Source organism: Crinia signifera, chromosome 4 (genome assembly GCF_055691185.1).
Source record: "Crinia signifera chromosome 4, ASM5569118v1, whole genome shotgun sequence".
NCBI classification, from domain to species: domain Eukaryota; kingdom Metazoa; phylum Chordata; class Amphibia; order Anura; family Myobatrachidae; genus Crinia; species Crinia signifera.
Genome location: NC_139220.1, coordinates 121,885,125 through 121,901,776, shown reverse-complemented (window position 1 = coordinate 121,901,776; position 16,652 = coordinate 121,885,125).

The following is a 16,652-nucleotide window of genomic DNA, read 5'->3' as shown; positions in this document are numbered from 1 at the left end:
TGCCTTGCATCAGTTTCAGCATGGTCACATAGCAAAACTAATGCAAAGCATCCTGGGATGTGTAGTTAACTAACATTTGGAGGGCCGCAATTGCCCAGCCCTGCCCTAACTGGAATCCAAACAAGGGGATGATTCAAGGCTGCTATCCCAGGGCAGTCTGATCTTCTATCAGCCAAAAGCTGTTCTGGAAAAAAAAAAAAGGAAACCTTTATTACTAAAATCATTCCTATTTTCCAGCATGTCATTTAAATCAGACAGCTCATTACTGGACATGCATTATTGTTCAGTCCTAGTTATCAGTAATGAGCATAATCCCCAGACAGCACCACAATGACATCGCCTACAATATTTGAAACGATATTTTACGTTTTGTGGTCAAACCAAATGTATATTTACTATTGGTAAACGTCTCTGACGATCAGATCTGCACCCACATTGTTATGCCAACACATACTGTAGCAATCTGGCTTTATATTATATATATTTGCTGTTATGTGCTTCATTCATTTTTTACAAAATCCAGATATTACTTTAGTTAATGCTGCTTTGTCATCCTCCTCGAACCCGAGAAAATCAGCTCTGGATTGTTATGGTAAGACATACATATGTATCGCTGTATTCACTGAAACAGGTCAGCACGTCTGAATATCGGTGCATCTGCCTGTCTGTCGATATGCTGAAGACTTTGCAGAACTTCACACATCACCATTAAACTCCATGTAAATATTGTTTGTTGTTGTTTGTTAGTATACTTTTCTGCTATTTGTCACTGTAGTATTGAGCCAATATACGATGTACGATGCATATCATTGGAGTGAACAGTATATTTGCCAATGGGATGAATAATCCGGGTATACAGACTTTACTGTGATCCATCATTGTAGTTTAAATATCGCTAGATACATTTATTAAATAATCACTTTAATGTATTTATTGTAGAGAATTCTGTGATATCTGTGTAGTGGAACTGCAGTATTCAAAAGAACTGATCAACTTGGAATTTTTTGTATAATGCAGAATAATATATCGGTGGCTTGATGAACATTTTACAGTACGACCTTATACAATATATATGATCTAGGATCTGGGACCATCCTTACTATGGATACAGTACTTCTTATACGCAAATACTGAGTTATCCTGAACTCCTGGTGCTGTCAGACTGGTATAACAGTCGCTGCCCCCTGAGAGCTAAATAAATCTCTCCCTTGAAAGGCGGGGTGTCATTTACAAGGCATTTCACGTGTGAAGCACAACAGTGACTTTTTATCGCAATAAGGCCACAAGATTTACAAGGGATCCAGTAAACTGCAGGAAGCTGATGCCCAGACCCCACTTTACCTTTGATAGTTGTGAGTATTCCTGTCCAAGGAATAACATTCTAGAAATGAGAAGTTTAGTGCTTAATACGAGTGGATTTTCTGAACCAAACGATTTATAAACAATATATTTAACAGTATATTTATATTATTGATCAACTAGTGTTTCACTGTTTTGTTTTTGTTTTTAGGAAATTGTATCCAACCGATTACAATGTAACGTTACATATAGTGTTCTTGAATGATTATCTCGAAGAGCAAATCTTTCTAATCGATGCAGGGTACTCAAGTGGAACCAAGATGCAGCACACACTTTGGGATGCTAAGGGACCGCAGCACCGACAAGCTTGTTGCTACAGTCCGTTGTGGCACAGACACACAAACACACACACACACACACACACACACACACACACACACACACACACACACATACTGTACTGTATACACACTCGCACATACAGTATGTGATCTCATATGATAGTGCTTCTGCTCACTGTGGAAAATATTCAATCATTATGATTTATTGGCTTTAGGAATAAGCATTTGACAAAGTATAGATCCAGTTCTAGGATCAGACAGTAATTAATCATTGGAATGATTAATCGGGTTAAGATGAAAACCTATCAGTGCCACTGTCAATGAAAAATAGAGAGTTCCCTGCCCTTTCCCTTCTCACCTCATTGTACATGATAACAGGACTAATCTAACCACAGTGAGTGCTACCCAATTGTACAATGTAACAGAATGTTCAGCGGAACTCGCCATCCTTGGTACATCGCCGTTATTTGAAATTAGGTAATCTAGCAGAAAAGATGGGAAAAGAATAGAGCGGGGAGACTGTTAAATAATTCTAGTGGTCTTTAATGGAAATTCCAGTTCTGGTACTGAGATTATTAGGAGGGACAGAAGCTTCAGACTTTTAATTTTATTTTAAAAATAATTAAATAAATGTCCAATTTTGTACAATTTTGGAACTGTATTGATTCAATCTGAGGGATCGCCCTACACATACGGTTAGACATACGGTTAAAACGCGGTGACTACATTTTGGAGATCAAACAGTAATATCCAAATGATCTCCCAGTTCTATCAATGAGTGTGAAATCCTTGAATTTCTGGAAATAGGATATGATACAGTATGTAAAAGTAGGATAAACTGGCAAATGTGTACATCATAAACCGCTATAGTTAACCACTCACTTCTAGAAATGAGATTTATGAAGGCAAAACTGCCACTTCTAGATATTAAATCCCCAGTTATAGGCTGAGAAAACTGGACATAAAACCATTAATGCAGTGGTTCCCAATCTGTGCCCCCTGCCCCATTGGCGTGCCTCGGGACACTTACAGGGGAGCCTTGGGTTGGTGGTCCAGGACCAATTCAAATTATTTATGGTCAACGCAAAAAGCAAAACTAGTGCTATTGGCTGCAAGTCATATGTGAAGAAACAGAGGCAAATCTTGTTATTCACCCCATAATTAAAACTTCAGATGAACTAAAAACACAAATTACTTAATTTAATATTTATTTCTAAATTTGGCAATAATAAACTTTTGGCCTGGGGGTGCCGAAAACAACATTCTGATACTCTAGGGTGCTGTGATTCAAAAAAGTTTGGGAACCACTGTATTAATGCATAGCCCCTTAAGAGCAGTAACCTGCTGAACACACACACACACACGCATTTCTATTGCTTTGTCATTGGAAAGTTGTCTGGGAGCATACACCTCCTAGCAATACTATTATACATTACATGGGTCTTCAAACTGTGGCCATCCAGATGTTGTGAAACTACAAATCCCAGCATGCCTTGCCACAGTTTTGCTATAAGGGAGTGTTAAAACTGTGGCAAGGCATGCTGGGATTTGTAGTTTCACAACATCTGGAGGGCCACAGTTTGAAGACCCATGCAATATACTGTTATGTAGCTTTCTCCCTCTCCATTGAAATACAGCCTACAATCACAGAACAGAGAGTTCTACTGAACTACAGCGTACATCATGCATAACAATAGGATGTGTCTTTTGGATCTAAATCAAGCTACCACTCATGCTTTGCAGAATCATTATCAGTTAATTAACTATCTTAATGTAATATTATTTTATCATTGTGTACATAGATGATGTGATAACAGCACGGTAAGACCACAGGTTTATGATTACAGTATTAAAGGTCTGGAGCGTTCAGCACGTGTAGCTGGGAATGTTGTGCCGCACTTATGCAGATTATTATTATTTTTAAATAATTACACGATTAGTCTAATTAAATAAATATACATGCTTGCAAGTAGTATGTAACAAGTATTGAAATATCTAGAAACAAAATAACGAATGTTCTATTACTCTTTTAGCATGTTAAAGGTGTTTTTTTATTTATTTGAGTACATTTTTATCGGTCAACAAATACAAAAATGGATTTTAATTAACCATATAAAACGAGTTACATTATTTAATCCAAATACTATAGCCAAGTAACTCATTTTTCATGTTCTGTATCCCTATAACTCATAAACGACCATAAATATCCGCATTATATTATTAATGCCGACGGTGGATGTTAAGAATTGCCCCCAGTTTGTACATACCACTACAAACTGGAGTATACTGTAGTATTGTTACTGACAGTTGTAAAACATATATCATTCAATACTGTTTTTGTAATAAAAATACCACATTGTTTTAAAGTTTGGTGCAAATCTGTATATACAGTACATAGACCATGTATAACGTTTCATTGTGCACTCACGGCAAGTAATTCTGGGTTCTTTGTAAATTGTATTTATGTGGAAGTTCCCAAACTATTAGCTGCTTAAGTGTAAATGCTATAAAACTGTTAGTATAAGCAATGAGACGCTGTGATGTGGGGCATTAAATAGTGTTTCTAATAAAATACAGCTTACTCAGACAATAAATACAAAGTGATCTCTTCATTTCCCTTATAAAATATTACAGCCCTATATATCACAAGCAGGACTTGTTAAGGAGTAATTTGCTCTTGTAAAAAAGGAACAGGTAAACTGAGCTCTAGTCATTTCCCCTAATTCCAACCACACATGGCACAGTCGCTGAAGCCATTTATCTCCAACCATTTCATCTTCCTGTCACCCTTTTCCAGATAGGGCTGGAACTTTTTGATGTTGTTCTCTGTGGTATGCGCCTTATCCTTGATGAGGTCTGTAGAAATCCCTGCGTTTCCTCTGGGATGAGCCTGTGAAAAAGACCTTATTCAATATAAAGGCTCCCCTCAGTTTCCAAAAGAGGATAACTGTCTTGTACCATTCTGCCAGAGGACATCTGCGGTCGGCAAGACGTGGACAGCGCACTATCTGCTTACCAGCTACAATATGGGAAGAGTCCTAATGATGTTCTACTAGGAAGGTAATTTTGGGTGTCATAGGTCAATATATATCATTTGCAACAAATTAATTCAATGTTAAAAATGTCCTTCTACATTTTATCTTATTTTGATGTATGTGCCATGTAAGGATCTGATCTCATATAATCGCAGTACTGATATACAACACATTGTAGCAACAGATCTAAATACATTTGTTAGATATGAGAGAAGCCAGTCAGTTATATTGGGGGAAATTTACTAAAATTGGAGTTCTATTTCACATTGGATGTTGCTATGGGTAACCAATCAGAATCTAATTATTTATTTAGCACCTTCTAGAAGTTAATGTATAGTATCTGGTTGCCCATAGCAACAACCCACGTGAAATAGAAGTCTCATCTTAGTAAATTTCCCACTTTGTCTCTTTGTGAACAAGGTCCCAGCAATAGCGGAACCCTGACTGCTCTATTCTGAAGCTACAGTCCCATCCACACTGCTTTCCCTGCACTCTTAGGAAAACAACACATTTTAAGCTTTCCATGTAAATGTTGATGTTGGCAAACAAGAGAAATCCCCAGATCCATGGCTCAATAGAGCGTTCTTTCTGCGATATTGGTCTGGCAAAATAAACGTAGATTTCCACTGAGATGCTACTTAGTGAGTTATTATTATTTAGTGACGGGACTACTAGAGGTTGCACAAACCATAGCACACTGCTGGGAAGTCTCCACTGACTGCCTGCACAGGGGTGATAACACGTCCATCTAGGCTGGACAAGAAGGCACAGCAGTCATGTTCTGCTAACTTACTGCAAGCATCAGATGTGCCCATTACACTGCATCATTCATTTTGTTAAATGTAAGAGAGTGACCATATAGAGGCATGTTAGTGCTATGTGACCGGGTATTGCAAAGAGAGTGCACACTTAATAGTAGTGAAATAAACAATGCTCTATAACAGTAACATAGACTCAAGTATGCCTATACAAACCAGGAAAAGATATGGTCATTAAATTCCCTCTTTTGCTAGAATAGCATCAGCCATTACCACCACAAGGGAGAGTACAATTGGCACAACTATAACAAATCAATTTATCCGGAGAGATGGGACAGACTGAGCAAATTAGAAACATCTCTGTTTTCACGCACAAAGCGATTGACTTGTGCATGGTGACAGCGGTGTCCCTGTAAGTACTGTCATTGCTTTACTTAGATTTTGCATTAGGAAAATGACATATATACATGAAACTGTTATTTACAGGTACACTAAAGTTGTAACCATTGTCTTACACAGTATAATTCAATGACATCACTGCTAAAGCTATAGCTGGGTTACCTGTACAGTACATATTCACCAGCTAATTTATGGGATAAGTTTGGGACTTCAATCTTATAGCTTTGTCATATGTTATTTAAATAAAGCATTGCCTTGTATAATAATAATATGCTTACAAGACGTTGAACTACGTTTTAGGTCTACATTGAATACGTTTCATTTACTTTTATCAGTTTTCAATCGCCTTTTATTTACCTTTCACCTAATCATTACAGTTAGGCGGCCACTAGTGTATGACCATATACAGAATAACTGCTTATCTAAAGACAATCATTCTGGCAACTGTTTGTTAATTATAGGTAATTGAAATACTGTAGTACTATATTCATAACTGCAAAATGAATATTATTAGCGTAAACTCTTTTTTTTTTTCAGACATCTTTATAAAATTATATTTAAAATGTTTTCAAATATTCCATATACAAATAAAGGGATTTTCTTTAAATCATCAATTCTCAAAATGATAAAACTGTATACTAACGCCTCCAAGGCAAATGTACGTAATAGAAGAGTTGATAAGTATTCGCATGATTTATAGCTCATATAGTTGACTAATATAGGGCTGACGTATTTGACGTAATGGACTAAAACAGCACTTTATTAACACACAAATTAACTTTTAATAATAATTATATAATAATAATAATAATAATAATAATAATAATAATAATAATAATATAATAATAATAATAATAAATATATTTTACACTCCATTTAATATTTCCTAATGCAAATATTAGCCCCCTTTACTTAGTTACTCAAGTGGATACAATGCATGCTGGGAAAGAAGCGAATATACAACAAATGGCCATTATAATTTAGCCTCAGTTAATAAACCATTTTGTTGTAGTGTTGTTGTTGTCACATTGATATGTAAGCGGTTTCCTGTAAGTGTAGCCTTGGTGTCAGTTAAATAACATCAAAGTTATCTTAAAGTTAAATAAAATATAAATATAATTGTTTTGTCATTTATTTGAGATTTAGCCTTGGAAAGCTCCTTTCTTATAAAAACGATTACATGTTTTTATGTTCTCTGGGCTGGGAATGCTCCTTGGTAAATTGTCACCGGTTCTCTGTACTGGGATCTCTGTATGGTAAGTTGTCACTGGTTCTCTGTACTGGGATCTCTGTATGGTAAGTTGTCACTGGTTCTCTGGTGTGGGATCTCTGTATGGTAAGTTGTCACTGGTTCTCTGTACTGGGATCTCTGGGCTGGTACCGCTGAATGGTAGTTGTCACTGGTTCTCTGTACTGGGATCTCTGTATGGTAAGTTGTCACTGGTTCTCTGGGCTGGGATCTCTGTATGGTAAGTTGTCACTGGTTCTCTATGCTGGGATCTTTATATGGTAGTTGTCACTGGTTCTCTGAGCTGGTACCGCTGCATGGTAGTTGTCACTGGTTCTCTGTGCTTGGATCTCTGTATAGTAAGTTGTCACTGGTTCTCCTGGCTGGTACCGCTGTAAGGTAGGTGGTCACTGGTTCTCTGCTGGGATTGCTGCATGGTTTTGTCACTGACTGTCTGTGCTGGTATCCCTGTTTGGTAAGTTGTCACTGATTATCTGAGCTGGTATTATCGCTGTATGGTAACTTGTCATCACTGGTTCTCTGCTTGCATCGCTGTATGGTAAGTGGTCACTGGTTTTCTGTGCTGGGATTGCTGGTGGCTTTTCTAGAGAGAGACGAAGCACCGCTTATATGACTGATGAACGTGTAACGTTACTTGTTTGCTGGCTCAGTGGCCAAACCGCAGAACTCTAGCATCAAAGTAGACTTTTGAGCGATAGTTTCATATCATATTCACTATTATGATCCCTAATATTTGTATGGTTATATATCTACATATGAGGCCTTCAGTGGCTATGGTGATAACAATGCGCATGCTTAGCGTGCAAATATCCCAAATTATATGTGAATGAATAGTATCTGAATAGACAGCTCACAGAAGGCGAATAATAACGCAGGAGCGCACCTTACAGTAGAACATAAATATACAGACATCCATCTGATATGTAGAAATCAACCAAAGGGACTCGCTTGGGGTTCACAAACCTGATGTCTCACTATTTGAATTTAGGAATAATCTACACATTGCTTTCATAGATGTATTCCATAAACTCCCAGGGGTTCCATAAGCGCTCATTTCATATCCAAAGTTTTTTTTTATATTAATATAGTTTTTTTCAAAATAGGATGTGTCATTTAACGGTACCCCATAGATAATTACCTAACATTATATGTATTCCGTAAATAATGTACCTATGGACAATCATAAATGCGAAAAGTGAGAATGCTTTACAATATTCACCTCCTGCTCACAAAACGATAAAGCTGTACAAACACCTTTATACTACGCATACTGTGTCAGGATCCTTTATGTGTGGATCCTTTATTTCATTAAGGTTTCGGGGATCCAGTCTCCTGCGTCAGGATCCATTATTGCATTAACGTTTTGGGGATCCAGTCTTCTGTGTCAGGATCCTGAAACGTTGATGCAATAAAGACATGTTTTTCACTAAAACCTCTCAGTGCCACATGAATAACTAAATATATGTGGATAGATAGATAGATATGGGAAAAAAATAGACTGTTGTTTGCGCTACATAGAACAGCTGCACTTTAAAAGCCCTCCCTGTTAGTGGAAGGTAAGTTAAATAGAAATAGAAGTGCACTACCACCACCTTAATAGATGATTGTTTCTGTGTAAACACTTATTAATATATAAAAAGTTTTGGTACTTGTGTAATATCTGGGCGCCAGATGGTTTTATCGCATGCCTTAACTTAAGGCATGCGATGGAACGCGATGCGACCGATTTAAAAAAAAAAATCGAACGCATCGCATGCGATGCGACGCGAACGACCTGATTTTTACATTGGACCCAATGTTAAATGGCCCCTCAGACCCGATTTTACATTGGGTCCAATGTTAAATGCCCCCCAGACCCCATTTTTAATTGTATACTCCCCCTGATGGTTAATTATTATGTCAAATGCCCCCATTGTTAACGGAACGCCACGATCAACATCAACCCGAAGCGTGGCGAGCGTAGCGAGGCAACGAGGGGCGGCGGTACGCGTCCTCCGACCTCTTCATAACCCCACTATCCACGTCAGCATGGAGTTGATTCTATATAGTGTGGCAAGCGCAGCGAGCCAACGAGCCCGAAGCGTGGCGAGCACAGCGAGCCCCGTGAGGGGACGCGGAATATGAGCCCAAAGCGTGGCGAGCGCAGCGAGCTCCGCGAGGGGACGCAGAATACATATTAAGTAATCCTTTGTGCTCGCCATGCTTCGGGTTCGTATTCCGCGTCTGCTCGCCACGCTTCGGGCTCGGTGTCTCGCTGCGCTCTCCACACTATATAAAATCAACTGCATGCCGACGTGGATAGTGGGGGTATGAAAAGGTCGGAGGACTTGTTCCGCCGCCCCTCGCGGGCTCGCTGCGCTCGCCACGCTTCGGGTTGGCGTTGATCGTGGCGTGTCGTTAACAATGGGGGGCCATTTGACAGTAATTACCCATCAGGGTAGGTATACAATTAAAAATGGGGTCTGGGGGGGGGCATTTAACATTGGGTCCAATGTAAAATCGGGTCTCAGGGACCATTTAACATTGGATCCAATGTAAAAATCGGGTTGGTCGCATCGCATCGCATGCGATTTGGTGGCATGCAATGCGATGCGACAGATTTTTCTGACCCAATGAAAAAATCACTTCGTTCGCCCACGCTACGGGTTTGGTGGCTCGCTACGCTCGCCACGCTATCTACAATGAACTCCATGCCAACGTGGATAGTGGGGGTATGAACTATCCACATTTGCATGGAGTTTATTTAGTTTATTTTAGAAAGTTTGTTGAGCGCCAAACCCAAAAGTAGCGCGCAGCCATGCTGCCGCCGTGAAACTAAACAAGTACCAGTTTTTTTTATTAAAACATATTCAAATCAATAAACATCAGACACTGTAACTTCTGTTCAATTCGGACAGGATGGAAAGAGAACCAACGCGTTTCATCATAAAGATGACTTCTTCAGGGGTAATGGTTCAAAACCTTTAGTAGAAGGGCTTGGAAATAAGCCTTTATTGACCCATTGACGTTCAGATTACGTCCAATGGGTTAAAAAATGGAAAAAAATGTCTGTGTTGTGGGAAGTCCACTTTTGCAAGGTACACCCAAGGCCGAATGATGTGTCAGTCTCCAGTGTCTGCGTGTTGGTTCTGATATACAGGCCTTCACAGAGGCATCAACTCACTATTGCTGTATACTACTTTTTTTGATTCTTATCCAATAGGGAATCCCAGTGAGTAAGGCTGCCACATTGTCTGGTTTATTATCCATAGTGCATTTAGGGGTATTGTACATTATATATATATATATATATATATATATATATATATATATATATATATATATATATATATATATATATATATATATATATATATATATATATATATATATATATATATAGACAATGAATAACCTGCACCCATCGGGTTTCTTACTGGATCAATAATCACTCAGACGCAGAAGCTTTTAAGCCTAAAAGCTTCTGCGTCTGAGTGATTATTGATCCAGTAAGAAACCCGATGGGTGCAGGTTATTCATTGTCTATGATACCTACCTCTCCTGCACCTCGGTAATTGACCTTGGAAGGACAGAGTGCCAGCACTTCGTACACTATATATATATAGTGCCGGTGAGTGCCGGTGTTCTGCTTCCTATATATATATATATATATATATATATATATATATATATATATATATATATATATATAGGAAGCAGAACACCGGCACTCACTCCTTTCAAAAATAATTTCAAGGACACTCAGAGGTGCATTTTGCAACGTTTCGGGCTTTTTTATTCAGCCCGTCGTCAGGCAGTACAGAATCGATTCTGTACTGCCTGACGACGGGCTGAATAAAAAAGCCGGAAACGTTGCAAAATGCACCTCTGAGTGTCCTTGAAATTATTTTTGAAAGGAGTGAGTGCCGGTGTTCTGCTTCCTATTACAATACCCCCTCCGGGCACCTTCACACTACTACAGAGAGTAAGTGCCGACTACTCGCTACATATATATATATATATATATATATATATATATATATCAGGGATGGGCTCTCACCAAATTATCCAAATAAGAAAGGTTTTTATTTACAGATCTTACATAATGAGCAGCAGAACATCAAACATCCCTCTCTTTGGACTGCTCTTTGATGTTCTGCTGCTCATGATGTTGTTGTCCTGAAGTTCCCAGTTGTTATAGGAACGAAACACGTTGACGCCCACTTCTGCTGCACGTCAAGATCTCTGTTCACCATCCAATTGCTGATACTGTTGGTATTGCCACCCGGCTCCCTCGTGCATGTGAGCCACTGGATCCGACTACCATCCACGCTCCCACACTACCAAACGGCCGGAGGAATATACCCGGCTATCTCTCCCAGTCTCCCCGCAATCTACCATCTCCGACTTGCAGGTTTGATCACCCTCATTCCGGGAACTCCCGTGCCTCCCCCCACAACCCTACATTGGAGGGAAGCTTCCCGGCCACCGAAAACATAATTACAGGTGAGCACCTCCGGGATCCTCATTACAGCTATTAGCACAAAGCTGAACCTGCACTCCATTGGACTCCCCTACACTCTTCTACAAATTATCAGAGGGTGAGATATCTAAACATCTAATTCAACTATATTGTGATGTCATTGCATTAACTGGCCGTGAAAAATTCCTTACTTTGCGTGGACTGCTTACATGCTAACCGGCCCAGTGCGTGAAATAACTCTCTGCTCTATTAACCCTAAATCTGCTTGAGTAACTTTTGTTTACCATTCACTCAGTTTGACCATTAACCCCGACTATTAACCATTACCAGCTACCATCAAATTTGATTATTGAACGGAGTAATCCCACAGACGTGCTTTATTAGATGATTGATTTTACATGACATATTTGTGATTTATATGTGCTACATTTTATGTGCCTTATTGTTTCAATAATTTGCTAATATTTTATACATAAAAATTGAAAATTACACAGTGTGTCCAGTGTACATTTGATTCAGCAAGGTGCTATTTCATCACTAATATCCACATAGCAGCGCATGGTGTTAACTCTTCGTCCTGAAGGCAATCGCTAAGGGGAATGAAACATCGACCAACTGTGCCGTAAAAAATAATCTTTTTTTAATTTGGATACTTTGGTTAGAGCCCATCCCTGCTATTTCTTCAATTTGGATGTTTACATCTCCAGTGGGTGCACCACGCAACGTTGAACATTTTATCATGAGTGCAGACACTCTGGAAACTATGTGGGGTACCTTGCAGGGCTGCGGGCTTAAAATTCATTGATCAATACATGAACTAAATCTACCCTATTTATTATTGTTATTTAATATAGTGAGTGTAGAGCTCCTGTGATTTCTATTTAAACAATGCAGTCACAAACCTTGTTACATCTCAAATCAAGGAATGTGAGTGCCATGGATTAGTGCTATATATATATATATATATATATATATATATATATATATATATATATATATATATATATATATATATATATACTGGTAAACCAGTGTGGTCTCTATTTATTTCCGAGTGCCGCCATCCCCCCTCTGCATATTTCAGCCAAGGCTCAGCCAGGAGGGCACCGGAGGATACAAGTGTTTCTTACATTTACCACAAGCAATTTGTCGGAGTGCCTCCTTACGATTCTCTCTCTCTCTATATATATATTTATATATATATATATATATATATATATATATATATAATGGTGATTCATTATGTATATATATATATTCTTTTAACATTTGCATTGACTGGTTCCGTATAATCAGTACTGTTTATCTTCCCCCGACTGTGTCACCATTAATTGTGACACTGTTGTGTATTGTGTGTCAATCAATCTATTGGCCATCCCTTTTCAGAATTTAGATATAAATTATTTTTTAACATAAAATTTTTATATATACACATACCGTATTCATATGGAAAAATAAGTAATATCGGTTGTGTCGATTTTTTTCTATAATCAACGCGCATTCTGTTTGTATTTAAAATACGACATACTTGTGACATACTTAAACACTGGCTATTGGTATGTGTAATTTAGCCAGACATGTATAGTCCGAGGTCATGTACCTTGTGTTTTACAGTGTTTTTATATATTTTTTAGCTCGTGTTATTTTTTAGCTCGTGCCGTATCAGATATGATACCGGTACTAAGTGGAGTGCCCCAGGGTTCGGTTTTGGGGCCCATTTTGTTTAACATTTTTATTAACGATATTGGGATAGGGTTACTCAGCAATGTATCCATCTTTGCGGACAATACAAAACTTAGCAAAGTCATCAAATCATCAGAAGATGTCACCATGCTTCAAAATGATCTTGCAATTCTAGATGAGTGGGCAAAAAAATGGAAGATGAGGTTCAATGTAGATAAATGTAAGGTTATGCACCTTGGGAGACACAACCAGTGTGCAAGTTACAACCTTAGCGGAGAGGAACTGGGTAATTCCATACATGAAAAGGATCTAGGAGTCCAAATAGACAGCAAACTAGGATGTAGTGCCCATTGTAATGTAGCTACAAAAAAGGCCAACAAAATTCTGGCATGTATTAAGAGGGGAATGGAAACTAGGGACTCAAGGGTAATTATGCCACTATATAAAGCATTGGTGAGACCTCACCTAGAGTACGGAGTACAGTTCTGGGCCCCACACTATAAAAAGGACATCATAGAATTAGAAAAAGTCCAAAGGCGAGCAACAAAGCTTATTAGGGGAATGGAGAATTTAAGCTACGGGGAGAGATTAAGCAATTTGGGACTATTTACATTAGAAAAGAGACGTTTAAGGGGGGACATGCTCAACATGTACAAGTATATCAAGGGCCAATATAAGGAACTGTCACGCACCCTCTTTTCTACTAGAAAGGAATCTAGGACGCGAGGGCATGAGTATAGATAAGAAGAAAAAAGATTTCATTCAGCTAGTAGAAAGAATTTCTTTACAGTCAGAACAGTCAAACTCTGGAACTCTCTTCCCAGAGAGGTGGTTACGGCTGGCTCATTAAATGCGTTCAAGGCAAAGTTGGACAAACATTTACTGGAGAAAAACATCCATGGGTACAAATAAGAAATATAATTTGTCTGTAAAATACCAGAACCTACCAAATCAGCAATGGATATCTATACCAGGTTGAACTAGATGGACGCAAGTCTTTTTTCAGCCTTACCTACTATGTAACTATGTAACTATGAGTACTGCATCATAGCAGTTTCCCTGATATAGTTAGTATTGCTTTAAGCCATAGTGCCCGGCCCCTCTGATTGATTGACAGATGGACAGTATTTAATGCTGGTCAGCGCTGGTAGTATCCACGCCCTCTGATGAAGTCCAAGTGATGAAACGCGCCAGGGCGTGGCCTAACACGCTCACCAGCCTTGCTCACCTGTTGGCAGTTCCTGACCCCGGATCATCCCAATTCTGCAGCGCAACCCAGCGCTTGTTCTACCGGAGGTGCTCTGGACATGGAGCTGACCTTACGAGTGAGCTGTATTTGCCTGATTTGGTTTTATCAAGCCGTGTGGTAACCAGTCCACAGAGTTGTTTTTACAGGTACAAGCATTACTGTGAAGTACCGTGGAGTCCTGTTTTTCCTTTATGTACAATAAAATCTTGTTTAATACACCAGGAAGCGCTCCTTCCCATTTCTTCTTGTTCCTCCCAGATTTGCCTAATCCCTTGGACGCGGGATTCCTCATATATGAGAAGGAAGCTGCAGTCTGACTATAGACTCTGGTGTAATCATCTCCCTTGCATGTGTGCAGGTGTATTACTGGAATCCATTCGCACATACGGACACTTCAGCGCTAACACACCCACCATTTGACCATATGTATATATATATCATGTAAGACAGCACTCAGTTTTTGAATAATAGGTAATGCAGATGTAACTCACGGGTTGTGGTGCACAGTCCTGTAATGTGGAAGCATAGTAGCACTCACCCTCCTTGCAGAAGGATAGAAGAACCAGCACACACTGTAGTAGTCCAACGTAGATTTATTTAAGGCATGGAAAGGTATACACACAGGACCCAATGGACGTTTCAACTGCTATTCACAGTTTTCCTCATGGAACATCCTGGATGTTTGAACATCCAATCATGCGATTAAAACATTTGTGATAAATCTATATTGTACATGTGTACACATTACACAAATTCTCTGGTTGATCATAAAGATCTCAGCTATCTACCAGATAATTGTATACTATGTACCCAGTTTTAGTTATATACAGCCAAATACTTTTAATATACAGATGGAGCCGGCCTAGTTCTTGCAGGGGCTTGCCAAAGTATCGCCAGCCCCCGCCAGGGGCGCGCGCACACAAGCTTGCCCCGGGTCCCCGCCGCCGCCGTTCCCCCTCGCCGCCCCGACCCCCCCAAACCCTGCCCGTCTCCCTGAAGCGGAGACGGGCAGGGACATGCTGCCCAGCCACTGTAATACTGGGATGCACGTGCGCGTGAGATGCACGCGCATCCTAGTCCCTATCGCCGGCACTCGCCAGAGGAGAGGATCTGGCGAGCGCCGGCGATGAATAAGGCCGGCTCCATCTGTATTTTGTGTGGTGTTGTTTAACTTTCTCCTGAACATGTGAACTGTGGTCACATCCAGAACAGGAAGTGAGTGAAGTGGTAAATTATATGTATAGACAGAGATTCATAGTTAAATAAAACACACATAGATTAGATTACAGTAGATTATAATGTAAGTACGACATGTATTTATGTATAAAATGTAACACATTTCATTTATATGATACAATGTACTAGCTAATGATTTTGGTCTTGACAGAAAAAAAAAAGTCGATATTGGGCAAAATTCAGGGTGATTTACTAATATACACGAGGATCAGAAAATTGCAGCCCCCCCTTGTCCTGTCATGCATGGGAAGAACACCTGATCTGCTTTTATGTGCTTTAACCCTTTGAATGTCAACATCTCTGTGAGAGATGCACAAAATATCTACTATAAATGCCAGCATCCCTGACATTTATTATGTAAATTCAAATAAAAATTGTTGTGTAAAATTAGGTTACATTTTTTACATAAGGTGAACATTGCAGGCCATTATGATGAATAAAAATGTTTTCTTGGCAATTTTCACACCTATTTTGACAAAGGCACTCAAAGGGTTAATAATTAATTTCATTAATCCCTATCTAGAGTCTAGGTTTCCAGGATATCCTCTCAGAAATTACATAAAAGATAGAATGATACCAAACAACAACTATAGAGAACAGAAAAATCTGCATGTCTTCAATGTGGTCTTAGTTGACATGCAACCACTGATGTCATAACAGCCACATGCTATACATCAAAGACCTTAAATAACACTTAGAACAAAATATGAAATGCATCATTTAAGCTGTCCTGCTACATGTAGATTATACTCACATATGGTTTCCTGACATACTTACATGTCATTCTGTTTTTCGTTTAATCGCTTTTACAGCTTTTCTCTATTGCTTCAGAATGACTTTGTGTGATTATTGTTGGCATGGCAATAAAATGTACAGCTTAAAAGCTTAAAAGTAAACATGTAGGCCTCTAATATATATATATATTAGTGCTAAACAGTGTA